The 15,778-nt window shown below is 39.4% G+C and overlaps 1 pseudogene; it reads left to right on the top strand.

The window, feature by feature from the left end:
* LOC149289877 (syntaxin-binding protein 5-like) overlaps positions 1 to 15,778 on the top strand; it is a 181,418-nt pseudogene that overhangs the window by 43,189 nt on the left and 122,451 nt on the right.

Genomic DNA, 15,778 nt, shown 5'->3' with positions numbered 1-15,778 from the left:
TTCACACGTGCTGTACCCCTTCTCTGGAATTCCCTTCCTCGTTCTGTCAGACTTTCTCCCTCGTACGCAACTTTTGAAAGCTCCCTGAGAACCCACTTTCCTTCTAACACCCTCAGCCAACATCCTAATCAAGCCAGCTGAGTGGCCAACAACCTCTGGCGATCATCCTGACTCAACCAACTCATCCCCATCCAAGCAGTTACTCTCTTACTGTTTTACTTACCCCTCAACCGCCAACTAGATTGTAAGCTTGCAAGAGCAGGGCCCTCTTCTACTTTTGTACCAGTTTGTTATTGTTTGTGATCTAACTTACTCTACAGAGCTACGGAATCTGATGGCGCTGTATAAATAAATGTAATGTGTGTCATAATATTGCTGATACTAAAACAGAGCTGATTATGTGGGCGCTGTACAGTATCTCTCTAATAATATATGATGAACTGTGAAACTAAAGGGACACTCCACCTCACAGGGAGTCCCCTGAACAAAGAACTTTGTTAGTACTTTCATATGCATTCTTCAAACATGAAAAAAAAGCACTTTCCTTAAGGAGAAGCTGCAGCTCAAGAGCTTCAGAAGAATGCCCTTTCTGCGGTCCGATGTTTTCCGCTACTAATTAGCTTTTCGAAGCAGCAAATTAGTCACAAGTACTTGAATTGTTAAAATTGGTCATGCAGAGCATGTGCATTGAGGGTCTCATTAGACCTCCCTGGAATGTGCTGGCGACCAGTATGTCACATGCCAGGAGATGTGTCGGGTCAAGCACTTTTGTGGGTGGTAGAAGAAAGGTGTGGGGATGGTAGAAGGGCAAATGCATATGCTGGAATTCTGCATAATGCCCTAATGAATTTGCAAGGGAGCACCACAAAAATATAAAGGGACCCCTCAGTTATCATATGCATTAAAGTAGACATGATGACTGGAGTGTGCCATTGTTGCTTAGGGCCATTTTAACAAGTTGTGTTTTCCTTAGTTAATGAATATGGAAGTCTTGGTCTGTATCTATAGTGGTAAAAAGCAGGAACACTTAAAATAGCCATCAGTAACTTACTAGCACTTTTATAAAGTAACAGTCCATAAACAAGTTGGTCCTTGAGGATAAATCCACCAATTCTGTAAAGCAAGGATTCTCATTTCAGTATTAACTGACCTCACCATCAGTTTTGTTTATCAAGGATAAACAAGCCAGCCCTCAAGGACCCCACCAGCCATTCTGCAGAGCACTGATGCTCAGACTGATCCTTGAGGACCTCATTAGCAGTTTTCCTTATCATGGATAGTCAGACTTGTCCTCAAGGACCTTACCAGCAGTTCTGCTATGCAACAGTACTTAAAGGTGCTGTTCCATCTCATCTTCTTAAATTAACGGTGTTTTTTACATCTAAATGTAGCATTGGAAACATCTTTCCTAGCCCTGTTGAATGTCCATGCTGTTCCAAGAATGAATTCTTAAATTCCTTGCAGGGAATACTTAATGATCATGTGACATAAAAGCAGGCACTGATATGTTGTTGCCATAGAAATTATAAAATCATCTTAAATTTTTTGTGTGTGAGCAATTATTCAGGGAGATAAAATACATATCTGCTTCATTTGCTTAACATACAGAAAGGTCTAATAAATTTTTTGTCTAAGTGGAACAGGACAGAAATGTATGAAAGCTTAGAAGTCAGTTATAACAAAGTAGAATGGTTTAGATCAGTGATGGCGAACCTATGACACGCGTAGCCATTTGGGGTGACACGCGCAGGATTTCCTGCGATTCATCCTCGGCTCCTGCACGGCCGCCGAGGATGAAAGAATCTGTGCACCGAGCAGCCGTGTGCGATGGCCGTCTAGTGATGGGAGCAGTGTGAGGGGTGAAAGCTCCGCCCCCTCGCACTGACCTTTCACTCCTCACGCTGCTCCCATCACTATGCGGCCATCAGATTGCTGGGAATGTAATCTAAACGGCCGGTGCGTGCTGATGCCGCCGGCCGCCTCTGCTTCAATGCTTTTTTTTTTACTTTATATGGCAAGCCGATCCAGCTTACCATATAAATAAAAAAAAAGTGTTAAAGTAGCTCCGGCCGGCGGCATCAGCACGCACCGGCCGTTTAGATTACATTCCCAGCAGTCTGATGGCTGCATAGTGATGGGAGCAGCGTGAGGTGGAAGCTCCGCCCCCTCGCACTCAGACTGCTGCAGCACCGGATGTCAGGTCAGTGGCATCCTGTCAGCATAGAGGAGAACAGTGTGCAGCTACCAGGAAGTCAAGACAAGTAGAAGGTGAGTAAAATGATGTATTTTTTGTACTGTATAATGTTTTTTGTATTTGTTAAAAACAAAAAAAATCGGCATGTGTGTATGTAAGTGTGTCCCCCTATATGCCACTCTGCCTCCAGAAATGCCTTATACCCCCCCCTATATGCCATTCTGTCCCATGATATGCCTTTTAACCCCCTATATGGCATATAGGGGGTTAGAAGGCATATCATGGGACAGAGTGGCATATAGGGGGTATAAGGCATTTCTGGAGGCAGAGTGGCATATAGGGGGTTAGAAGGCATATCAGGGGGGGCAGAGTGGCAAGCCTGGGGGCAGAGGTGCATGTTTTTTTGTCGAAGTGACACACCACGCGAGTTATGCTCGATTTTTTGCCGATTTTTGACACACCACGCCAAAAAGGTTGCCCATCACTGGTTTAGATACTAGTTTAAGTGTTTCTTCTGTGCAGCATTGAAAGGTAAGGGAAGTATTTTCCTAAGCTGAATGTGGAATGCTGTTGACTATATTTACCGTGCCAGAGGGCTCTGGTGTGAAAATTGTCCCTGCAAATCAAGCCCAAGTCCCACAGTGCCACCTTTGCCCCCAAATAACTTGTCTGTGCCATATAAGCCCCTAAACAGTTTGGTTGTGCCATCTTTGCCACCACACAGCTTGTCATTGCCCCCAAAGAGCCTTCCTGTGCCATCTCCTGAAAAACTTGCCTGTGCCCTCATACAGTTTTTCAGTGCCATCTTGGTCCCCAAACAGCATGCCTGCGCCATCTTTGTTCCAAACTGGTCAGTGCCCCTATACAGCCTACCTTTGCCATCTTTGTCCACAAACAGCCTTCCTATGCCATATATAAAATATCCAATCAGGATATATAAAATATCCAATCAGGATATATAAAATATCCTGATTGGCTCAAACATATAAAAAATCCTGATTGCCTCCATCTGTGCTATATATAAAATTGTTATTGACCCAACCAATGCCATATACTGTATAAAAATTTGATTGCCCCAGACTGTGGTATATACAAAATCCTGAGCCTCAAAGGATACAACTTCCATCGTCCTGTCATGTTGATACTGTGATGATGACCAGGAATCAGGATGTACAGTCTCAGCATAAAAGGTTATCATATATTTTCTTTCTGCATTGCTTAGTTACCCCACATTGTGTGTGTACCAGATTAATGAATGGTCCCCTTGAAACTTTTACCTATATACTGTGAAGTCCTGTTTCAGATAAATCACTAAATATGTTAAAATTGCCCTCTCATAGCCTAAAACAAATCTACTTACTTACAATTTAGCAAAAATTGAATGATATTCCCCTCACCTACATGTGGCTCCTAGTTCATGCTTGTTTTATTAAAAGAAACGTAAGCAGAAAATAAGGGGTCCATTTACCAAACACTGACATTTTATGAATGTATCTGAAAAATGAAACTGTCAGTATTCCAAATCTCAGAGCCATCTCCTAACCAACATGTAAGCCAAAGTATTCTTGGATTCTGTGATCCCATAAGCTTCTATTTCAAGAATCCAATGTCTAGATTCTAAGAAATATGACTCATACATTGACTTTTGTATATTTTTCTCGATTGAAAATTAGGTTAAAGTGGCGATGAGGAGTGCATTAGTGTGTCTAAATTACTGCAGATGAGGAAATAATGTCAATTTAGCTAGGAGTAAATTAATTGAAAAGGTGAAAAGAAAATGTTAAAAAACCAGGGTTTCCTATCTTTAGTGACCTTGTGTCAAAGACAACCTTGCGTCTTCCAGTTTAATGAAAGTGCACTGTATTATTAGATTTTCACTTGAACAGCTTCCAGGAAAGCTCTACCCGTTTCATCACTCAATATCTCTGTGTATCAGAGTTGCTCTTCCATGGTACCCAACCTGTATATGAAACTCCATAGGATAAATTGTATATCATTGCTTTAATAATTTCAGGTATGCAGATACATGAACGATAAAATTTACACAGTGATTAGAAACACACTAGAAGATACTCAACTGGACGGCACATGCACTGAAAAAGGAGTAGCTGACATTATAAAAACTTGTTTTTTTATGATGCTAAGATGATTTCGCTCATTTGCTTAAAAGAGGGATCACCATGTTAGGTGCATATTAACTTAATGTTAGTTATCTTGAGGTTTGGCAGCTGTGTTTTTCTCTGTTTCTGTGTCCCACCAACATGGAGAACTTGAGATCTCTGGCAAGAGGATCTTGTTCCCAAATGTTTCATGTTATAACCGCAGAGATGCTCTTAGCTCTAGTTGGATATGGCAAATGTTAACATTTCTCTCTAAGTCACTTCTGTTTGCAGCTTGTACTGCTCACCTTTGGCAGTGAAGCATCCAACTCTACTTGTTGCACCTAGTAGACTAAGAGTAGACTTCAGACTCTAGAACACTGAATCGGTATAATTAATGTGGCAGTCTACTTAAGAGTGAAAATAAATGCCGTCTTCCGTTTAATAATTTTAGAGTAACAGGTCAAAGCAATGATGGGCTGCTGGGCAAATATTGAATTAAATGGGTCGCTTCTTTAACACCCACATGTTCAACTGGAGTGAAGAAGTAGCAGTCAATAGGAACTGCCCCTAAAAGACTGATTAGGGACGGTCTTATTTTTATTTTTTTAATCATGTTGCATTTTGTACTAATTTCAGTGCATTTTGGTGCATACGTTTTTAGTTATTGGAGTTAGATTTCTGTTTTAATTTACACTTCCCCAGTTGCCTTTTCTGAAATCAGAAAGTGTAAGCATAAAGAATACTAACATCAGTGTGCAGCCAACAAACATTTGATTGGCAGCTGCTACTCCCGTTTATTGCAGTTGGAGCTCAGCTCCATTTTAATTAGAATGCTCATGCTATTGAGCATCTGTAAGAACCATGGTTAAGTATGCTTCCTTCTTTTAGTAGAGGAAGCCAGAGGAGAAGGCGTATTTTCTATTGCTAATAACTAAAGAATGTATACAGTAAAATGCTTTGGCGTTAATGCAAAATAGACTGTATTTAACATGACAATAGAGCTGGAGTGGTCCTTTAAGTGTCTTGTGAAATATGTATTAGGTTGCCCTGTAGTCTTTACTAGTGGAATAACAATATTTTTTGCAAAGGCGGTCTTTTGTGATATTGGAACTGATCCTGTTGAGTGCTGCTCCCCCCCCCTCCGGTGGAACGTGTTAAGACATTTAATAGCTTGCTTGTATGGCGATTTATTCATTTTATTAATATTTTACAAAGAAAAAAAAAAAGCTGTGAAGAAAGAAATTGCACTGCTAACAACATGGCAGCTGTATCTTTGGATGTAAATTGCTGTATTGTTCTGTTACAGTATTTGATTGTTTTCAGAGTTAGAATCAATGTAACTTTTTCACAAAGGTTCAAAATTATTCAGTAAGAAATGATGAGCAATTCAAAGGAAAGAAAGACTAGTATTAGTATACAGTAGCCCAGTAAGTTCTAGCCTTGATTGCAGCTATGTGGCTTTTTACCTGGCGGTAGAGTTTTTTTAATCACTAGCACTGTATACAAAAAAGGACTTATCAAAAACCTGCCCATCTAAATAAACACAAAAATGTATTAAGTTCTAATAAGCCTTCATAAGATACTAGTTCTAAACCACCTAATTTTGACTTGTATGCCTGCTGGAAAAAAGAATAAAAAATAGGATACTCAGCTGGGCTCTACAGTCATGTGAAAAAGAAAGTACATTCTATGATTTGTTTGGAAGAGTTGCCAGGAGAAAGCCTCTCCTAAAAAGAACACGGCAGCATGGCTTAGGTTTGCAAAGTTGCATCTGGATTAGGGCTGCAACAACGAATCGATAAAATCGATAATAATCGATTATGAAAATCGTCAACGATTTTCATAATCGATTAGTTGAATCGATTTTTATCGATTTATAAAATTATGTTTTTCAGAGCAAACGCTCTGAAAAACTCCCGTCCTTCTATAATCCGATCTCAAACAGAGATCGGATTATAACTGTAGAATCCAGACCCCCCGCAAAGCTGCAGGAGACCTGGATCCTCTCTGCCACCCGGTGAGGGTCTTTGCAAAACACACAGACATCCTCCGCTTCTCCCCTTCCGCTTCTCCCCTCCACTTCCGCCGGGGCTTCTATTACTGAACCCGGCGGAAGCGGAGGGGAGAAGCGGCTGTCTGCGCGCATCACACAGACCCCTACCGGCTGCCGGAGAGGATCCAGGTCCCGCTGCAGCGCCTGCAGGGGATTTGGATTTTAGTGCGCGATGTGCGCAACCTCCGGTACTTCATCTCGCTGCCACTTCCACCTGCCCCACCAGGGGTTAATATATCAACAGAAGAAAAACAGGACAAGTAAGCAGCACTGGGTAAGTATTATCTTTATTTTTATGCTCATTTGCCCTGTGTTTCTTCTGTTGATATATTAACCCCTGGTGGGGCAGGTAGAATTTTTGCGGGATCTATTAATTATGTGCATTTGTGTTTTTTTTTTTATGTCTATAATATTTGATTTATTGTCCATATATTTATATATATTTATATTGTATTGTGTATTTTTTTTGTCTATATTTAATAAATATAAATATAAAAAACAATTTTAGTGATGTCAGTTTTTCTTATATCGGGGGGGCATAAGACATATCAGGGGGCACAGTGGCATAAAGGGGCTATAAGGCATATCAGGGGGGACAGTGGCATAAAGGGGCTATAAGGCATATCAGGGGGGACAGTGGCATAAAGGGGCTATAAGGAGTATCAGGGGGGACAGTGGCATGAAGGCGCTATAAGGTGTATCAGGGGGGACAGTGGCATAAAGGGGCTATAAGGCATATCAGGGGGGACAGTGGCATAAAGGGGCTATAAGGCATATCAGGGGGGACAGTGGCATAAAGGGGCTATAAGGTGTATCAGGGGGGACAGTGGCATGAAGGCGCTATAAGGTGTATCAGGGGGGACAGTGGCATATTAGGGGACAAAGTGGCATATCAGTGGCATATAGGGGGCTATAAGGCATATCAGGAGGGGTATAATGCATATCAGGGGACAGAGTGGCATATAGGAGGTATCCCCTTATACCTCCTATATGCCACTCTGTCCCCTGATATGCCTTATACCCCTCCTGATATGCATTTCTGGGACAGAGAGGCAAGCTGGGGGTGAGATGTGCATAACTGGGCAAAAATAGTTTACATGAATATTTACTAGTAAAGCTTTTTTTGGTATTTTTTGAGTTCTTGTTAAAATATAGCTTTAATTATTATGTCAGTAAAATAAGAAGGCGAATCGTGAAATGCCATTGTAAATTATACGTTTTTATTTAAAATAAACGAAAAATTTGCATATTTTTTTTTTTACCCGATTAATCGATTAATCGAAAAAATAATCGGCCAACTAATCGATTATGAAGTCTGGATAAACCACAAGACTTCTGGAACGATGTCCTTTGGAAAGACAAGACATCTCCAAAATATTTCGCCAAAAACAAACACAGCATAACGGCACAAACACCTCATACCAACGGTCAAGCACGTGTTGGAGGGGTGATGATTTGGGCTTATTTTGCCGCCACAGGACCAGGGGAACCTTGCAGTCATTGAGTCGACCATGTATACCAAAGTATTCTAGAGTCAAATATCAGTATACAGGACAATGTACCCAAGCACACCAGCCAATCTACCACTGGATGCCTTACAAAAGAAAATAATCAAGGTGTTGCAATAGCCCAGTCAAAACAATTACTTCACATAATTGCTGGTAAAGATTGTTCTACAAGCTACTGGGTCATAACCTGTACTTAGTTTTTCACACATGGCTTCTCCATTTTGGCTTTATTTATGTTGAATGAATCATGACACGGTATAATTGGTCATGTTCATCTGAGGCTGTATTTGCCTAATTTGTAGATTTGATAAGGAACATATGTTATATTGTTATTATGTCCTGTTAAACCATAGAATTCAAAGAGGGTAAACTATCTTTTTCACACAACTGTATGTAAAAATTGATGTAGATTGTAGACTGATTTGATAAACTATGCTCTTTGAATCTAAAGGGAGATTTTTTTTTTCCTTTAGTTCTTTATTTAGTTTATTTGTTATTCATCATTGGATACATAGTCTTTATAATATAGATCTGTTCCTGCAAGATAAGTGTATGGAAAATGTAAACCTCTAGAAAAAAAATGGAACAACCTACGGATCGTTCTCTGTTGTCTAGATTGCTACAGACCAGGAGTCTCCAACATTTAGCTTTCTTCCCTCCACTGTAGATCCGTGTGACTGGAGTATCCATGCTCACAGGAGGTGGGTGAATGTATCAAATCCAAGGCAACTAACCCATGGAATGAAATCTAAAAATATATTTTATATATATATATATGAATAAAAAGTTTGAAATAAACCATCAATCCCGTAAACAACACTTTTCTTCTTGATACATTTTCATAGTAGCTTTTAGAATTGTAATAATAAGTAACGGTGAATAAATTAGGTTGGAGATGTCTGTAGACTTGTGTCCCTATATTCAAACCAGTGGGTAATTTGTCACACTATAATTCCCTAAGTAGTGGTTGACTCCTTTTACCTAAATACACCTTTATAAGCAACGCCATAGGGTTTTAAAGTTGTTCCCTACTGAACATTTTTTTTTTTTTTTTTGGAACCAGTTCGGTTCCTAGGACCTAAGTGTTAAAATGGATCTGATCTGCTTTACCAGACATTTTCTATTGTAAAATGTTATTGTACTTCTTAACTTTCACATCCTTGCTAGAAAATAAATTGCAAATCAATATTGTGTTGTTGAAATCCGAGCTGTAGTTCAGCTTAAGCAAACACCAATAAAAACAAGCATGTTTATTGGAAACGTGTTTATGTGTAGGCTGGACAAACAGTTATGGGAATTTGAATGTGAGAAAAGACTAGGTCTTTTTTTTCCTTTTTATTTTAACAGTTTCTTTTGTTTTTGCTCATTGATAGCTTAACTTTATTATAGAGTAGAATAACTCCCCTAGCTGTTTTCTTTTTTGGGAAATCAGATTTAACGTGCTATGAAAATAAAAAATTTAAATAAAAATTGGAATTGTGGATTTAAAATAGAATCATTATTATTTTGACTGGTGGGAAGTTTTGCTATGGTGATTAGATCTTTTAAATGTTTACACCACAAATTGTTTTTGTAAGTAGGTCCCGTTTTTTTTCTTTTTGAAGAACTTCATAGAGAAAGGGATAAATGTTTAAGCCGATCTTTATACCTGTAGAACCTCAAACCTACCTTGGTCCTAGGCACCTTACTTAAAGAATAGTCTTTTCTATTGTATACCATGTCTCTTTCTCAAACACTTGATCTTTTTCTTTTTGTAAGGTATCTCTCACTACCACATGATCCCCTTTTCATTAATTTTGATGTGTTCTAAGACTTTTTCTGCTTAATCTAACCTGTCTAAATATGCTCCCACTTTCTATCTTTTGAGTCTGAATACATTTCCTAAATGTTACTCATATTGTCCATTACAGCACTATAGAATACTCTTGGTCTCTTTTTTTTCTTTTACGCCTGCCAGCGTGTTTTACGCATTTGTAATCTTAAATATTAAACCATTGATGCATTAGTGGATTAGAAGTTATATGCATACCTGGGAATTTCTCAGCTCTGGCTACCCAGAGCCTTCCCTTGCGGGACGCAACCAGGACTGCCCACTGACGTCGGTGGACGGTCCCGCTGACGTCGGTGGACGGTCCCGCTGACGTCGGTGGACGGTCCCATTTCAAGGAAAAAAGGGGCGAGGAGCGGGGCGTGTCAAGACCCCGCTCCCGCGACCCGGAGGATTCAGGTCTTGAACCGGAGGAGCAGTTCTCACCCGGCAATCTCCGGGTCAAACTCGGAGAGTTCCCAGGTATGGTTATATGAGATTGAAAATTGGACGTTTCTTTTTCCTGGAGTGCAGATGTGCGAATAATAATTAAATTACCAACAAGCAAATCCAACAATAAAAGCATACTGTTATGTGGCGTTTGCAAATGATTGAACGGTATGGCAGTCCCTAGACTTGTGTTTTTTTGTTGTGTTTTGCAGAAGGAAAGACATTGAGCTGTACCCCTCTCAGCCATTCATGTTTCCGTTAGTTGTCCTCTCGTGTGCTGATTATTTTGTAAAGATTGATCCAACGTTTTGCTGTATAATGTGATTTCTGTCTATTGTATATGTATCTAATGCATTTAGGGATACTATTATAGAGATACTCCAATGTCCCATATAGCCCATACAGGTGACACAGCTGTCATGTTGATTTCTTTTTTTTTTTTTTTTTTTTTTACGTTTTGATTTAGGTTGTCGGCCTTCAAATGTCATGGAAGCAATATGTAAAATGTATATGGTAATAATAAAAATCACTTATTTTATCACAAGACTGTCAGATTTACTGCCAATCAGATTTATATTTCCAAATCTATCTAAATTTACAGAGTAGCTCGTGTTCCTGCTGGTTTTATGGTTTTGGAGATGTATAAAATCAGACTGCTATTTTTAGTGGGTCTTTTTGACATGACAGCTCCTATTAAACATTGAAGTTTCCCAAAAGTAATATCCATTGCATATATATAAGGGAAGAAGAAAAAATATATATTTAACTCCAACGGAAGAAATGTTACCAGTGTATTATCCTACATTATATTAATTTGCTATGTTTTTAATATTTACAAATATCATGCATGTAAAACTAGCTTTATGTGATGCGTAACGATGAATCCCTTTATCTGATATGATAATTTCTACTTGACATATGAATACAGAAAAAGCACAAAAGGGACTTTTTGACACCCAGGGTCTCTTCTTCACTAGCTGGCAAAATAGGCCTATATAGAAATTCAAAGAGCTAGGTGTCACCAGGTAAATGTCACAAATCCAGGGTTCTTGCCCTCTGGTATTTGTTAAATATATTTTGTATAACATGGACATCTATTTATACCAGGTTTCATTTTTCTGATGACACTGCTGTTTTCCCAAAAACAAAAACCCATCATAATCTGACTCTACACACTCGCGCTGTTATAAGCTTCTAACTTCACCTTTGATCAAAGGCAATGTGCAGCCTCCTGGCATTCACACTGCTTGTTATGTTCATGCCTGTGTCGTCTGTAAATATTTTTTATTAAGTGAAAGTCTAAAGCAGCTCTTCCTTAACATAATTAATGTCAGGTTCGGTCGGCCAGGAGTTGAATGCTTTTGCCAGCATGACAGCGGAGCTGCGGTAATCCAACTTCAGTTCCTGATTAATGAGGTTAGTACAATCACTTTAATCTCTTCTCTGACATCACTGGCTTATATATATCATGTCTTTCCCACTTCCTTTTGTTATCCATTGTTAATTTTCTATTGCTGTGTAATTTTATGTATGCATGTGTATGTACTTTGTGTGTCTGCATGTGTGTATATACATAAATTTTATATATATATATATATATATATATATATATATATATATATATGTATGTATGTATAATATTTGTACACTATATTGAGACTATATTGGATGCCTAAAAGCTATGATTAGAACCAACATTGGTAGATAATTAAGCATACAGTAAATTTTGTTGCGCGGCTGCAATGTGCATGTATGCCTTTGTGTGCTTTCCATGTTGGAATTGTGCATATATTAAGTGTTAAAGAGAGATTGTGGAGCCAAGCTAAATGTGAAGGAATCACCATGGAAAACAACAAAACATCCCTGCTAATTGTCAGAAGCACTTTTTGTACATGTGGCATCATATTTGCCGTATGATGACACACCAGACGTTGGTTTATTTATTTTAACATTATTACACTACATGCTTTATAACATGCTCTCTTCCTCTGGTGTAGCTAATAGCCTGTTGTTAACCAGAAAAATATATCAGAACCATTTGTTGTACATGTCTGCATATTGTGGACAGGTTTATAGAGCATGAAAACGATCAATGTATTAACAGAAAAATAGAATTGGCAAAGTATTGTTCATCTGGTGGCCCTGAAAGGTCTTTGTACTATCCCCGCTTCAACATGCTGGAAAGATTTTAAATGTTCTCTCTAGGGCTGCAACTAACGATTATTTTCATAATCGATTAGTTGGCCGATTATTTTTTCGATTAATCGGATAAAAAAATTAATGTAAATGTTTCATTTATTTAAAATAATGTAATAAACAAATTATATTAAATACAAACAGCAGAATAAAAAAACTTTGATAAAATGCATTTCTTGCCTTTATTTCACAACCAGCCCCCCCCAATTTATGCACGTTTGAGCCCAGGCTTGCCACGCTGCCTCCCAGACATGCCACGCTGCCTCCCACATATGCCACTCCACACTGCCCCCCACATATGCCACTCCACGCTGCCCCCCACATATACCACTCCACGCTGCCCCCCACATATACCACTCCACTCTGCCTCCCACATATGCCACTCCACGCTGCCTCCCACATATACCGCTCCACGCTGCCTCCCACATATGCCGCTCCACGCTGCCTCCCACATATGCCGCTCCACGCTGCCTCCCACATATGCCACTCCACGCTGCCTCCCACATATGCCACTCCACGCTGCCTCCCACATATGCCACTCCACGCTGCCTCCCACATATGCCACTCCACGCTGCCTCCCACATATGCCACTCCACGCTGCCTCCCACATATGCCACTCCACGCTGCCTCCCACATATGCCACTCCACGCTGCCTCCCACATATGCCACTCCACTCTGCCTCCCACATATGCCACTCCACTCTGCCTCCCACATATGCCACTCCACGCTGCCTCCCACATATGCCACTCCACTCTGCCTCCCACATATGCCACTGTGCCTGATACACCTTATACCCCGATACACCACTCCATCCTCCCCAGACATGCCACACTGCCCTCCCCACATATGCCACTCCACTCTACCCCCAGATACGCCACTCCACTCTACCCCCAGATATGCCACTGTGGCCCCAGATCTGCCTTATACACCCTGATACACCACTCTGTCCTCCCCAGACATGCCACACTGCCCTCCCCACATATGCCTTATATACCCTATATGCCTTATACCCCCAGATATGTCACTCCGTCCTCCCCAGATATGCCTTATACCCCCCAGATATCTCATAGTCCCCTCAGAGTCACAGACCATACTTTTATAAATAAATACAGGGTTAATCTTCACTGCCCCCAGGATTTAGAGTCCCCTTAGTTTGCCCCACTTTATCTCTAACTGCACCTTAAGTTAACTTTAATAAATTAATAAAATTAACCCTCAGTCCTCATCAATAAATTAACCCTAAACACCCCATTAACCATAACTGCCCCTAAATTAACCCTAAAGACCCCATCAACCACAACATCCCCTAAATTAACCCTAAACATACCATTAACCAAAACTGCCTCAAATTAACCCCAAACACCCCATTAACCACAGCTGCTCCTAAATTAACCCTAAACACACCATTAACCATAGCTGCCCCTAAATTAACCCTAAACACCCTATTAACCATAACTGCCCCTAAATTAACTCCCACCTCCCCTAACTTTCAGTAGCCCAAATATTAATTTTATACTTACAGTTAGATGAGTGTCACAGCCATGTGGTTCTGGCCTTCTGGGAGAAGGAAGGGGGTGGGGCCAGTTGTCACAGAGATTACAGGGAGGGGCTGGTAAGTAGGAGCTGCTGCTGTGAGTCACTAAAACGGATTATATAATGAGGGGTATTTTTCAGAGCGTTTGCTCTGAAAAAACCCTCATTTAATAATCGATAAAAATCGATTCAACTAATCGATAATGAAATTCGTTGGCAACGATTTTCATTATCGATTATTATCGATTAGTTGTTGCAGCCCTAGTTCTCTCACATATACCATTCTTTTAATAGGGTTCATCATCCTAACCTGTTAATGCGTATAAACATTACATATTACACATTTTCTCAAGGTAAAAACCACATTCGGTGATATCATTAACACAACTTCATCCATTGTTGTCCAACTGGGGAGGACTCTGAAAAAATTATCTGCATGTATAGGAGGCAAAAGCAGGATCTAATGAGCTTTAATACTTCTGTAAGCTTATATTTTCAATGCATATCAGTATTTTGATTATTTGGAATAGAAATAAAAGCACACTATATGACCAAAAGTATATGGACACCTAACCAACATACCTCTATGAGCTTGTTGGGCAACCTTTTCCAAAACCATGGACATTTATGTGAAGTGGACCCCCCCCTACAGCTATAAAAGCCACTACTCTTCTGGGAAGGCTTTCCACAAGATTGTGGAGTGTTTCTGTGGGAATATGTGACCATTCAGCCAAAAAAAGCATTTGTTAGGTCAGGCAGCGATGTTGGACGAGAATGCCTGGCACCATACTTTTGGTCATATGGTGTAGCAACTGTCCGTAAGAGAACATAGAATCGCCCTACGTGTTGGTTATCTGTGTAAGACCAACTTCCGTTAACAGTTGGTAAAAGGAGAAAACAGATTTAATCCACCACTTCAGTCAACAAATAGTTAATAGATTTTTTGTGACATTTTAGTGCCTCAAACACTAGATTTTGTATCATCAGGTTAAGATATTTTCTTTTTCAATGATTATCCTCATTTGTACTGGCAACAGAATAGTTGATTAATGGTAACGCATGAGTATGTCTAAAGCCATTTCCTTTTAAACCTTTTATATTTTTATATAGGGAGCGCTTGTGAGTGCCTTGGAGGATGACACTTTACACCTATGGAATCTCCGACAGAAGAGACCTGCCATACTACATTCCTTGAAATTTAACAGAGAAAGGTAAAAACAAACCAGTAATTAACTAAAGATATACCAGCATATGTAGATTTTCTTTTTTGTGTCTCATGAAAAAAGATGCTAATAACGATCAATGATCAGAAACAAATGAAAAATTGGCTAATTTTAAATTATAACTTTATTTTTTTAAGTAGCATTCTTAAATATTTGTGTATTAAGATAAAAAAGAAAGGTATAGAAAATGTTTGATGGGAGCTTTGGGAAAAATAGTTATATCCCTTTAGCAACCAATGGTATGGTCCAGTCAGCTGGAACAATCTATCATATTTCAGATACATAAACATGCTTGTTCTTTTTTGTACAGATTTTAGTCAATCTGATGTGATACTCTGATGTGCCTCGATAACAGACAGTTGTGACTCGTGAACATATACCAGTGATATCCATCATGTTTTTAATTAAATAAAATTCACACAATTTGTTATCATTATGATTACAGATAATACTCCAGACATCTAATTTTTATTACGGTTTTAATCCACAAAACTGTATTTTTTTTAAACAGTGCATGATATGTGTTATGACGAAGTATTTACATTGTGGATCACTTGAGTAATAACCAGACACTACAGAAAGCACATTTTACTTTTTATGTGTATGGAAGTACATTTTGCATCGACTGCATGCATCCTTTAGTTATTGGAGTTAGAAAATGAGGCTTTTGTCTCATTTAGCTTGTCCCCTGGCTAGCACTACCAAAACCATA

This window comes from Sceloporus occidentalis, unplaced genomic scaffold (assembly GCF_023333645.1).
Source record: "Sceloporus occidentalis isolate IW3139 unplaced genomic scaffold, rSceOcc1.0.p SCAF_42, whole genome shotgun sequence".
NCBI lineage: Eukaryota > Metazoa > Chordata > Lepidosauria > Squamata > Phrynosomatidae > Sceloporus > Sceloporus occidentalis.
The sequence above is the reverse complement of the archived record's forward strand: the minus strand, read 5'-3'. Positions and strand labels throughout refer to the sequence as shown.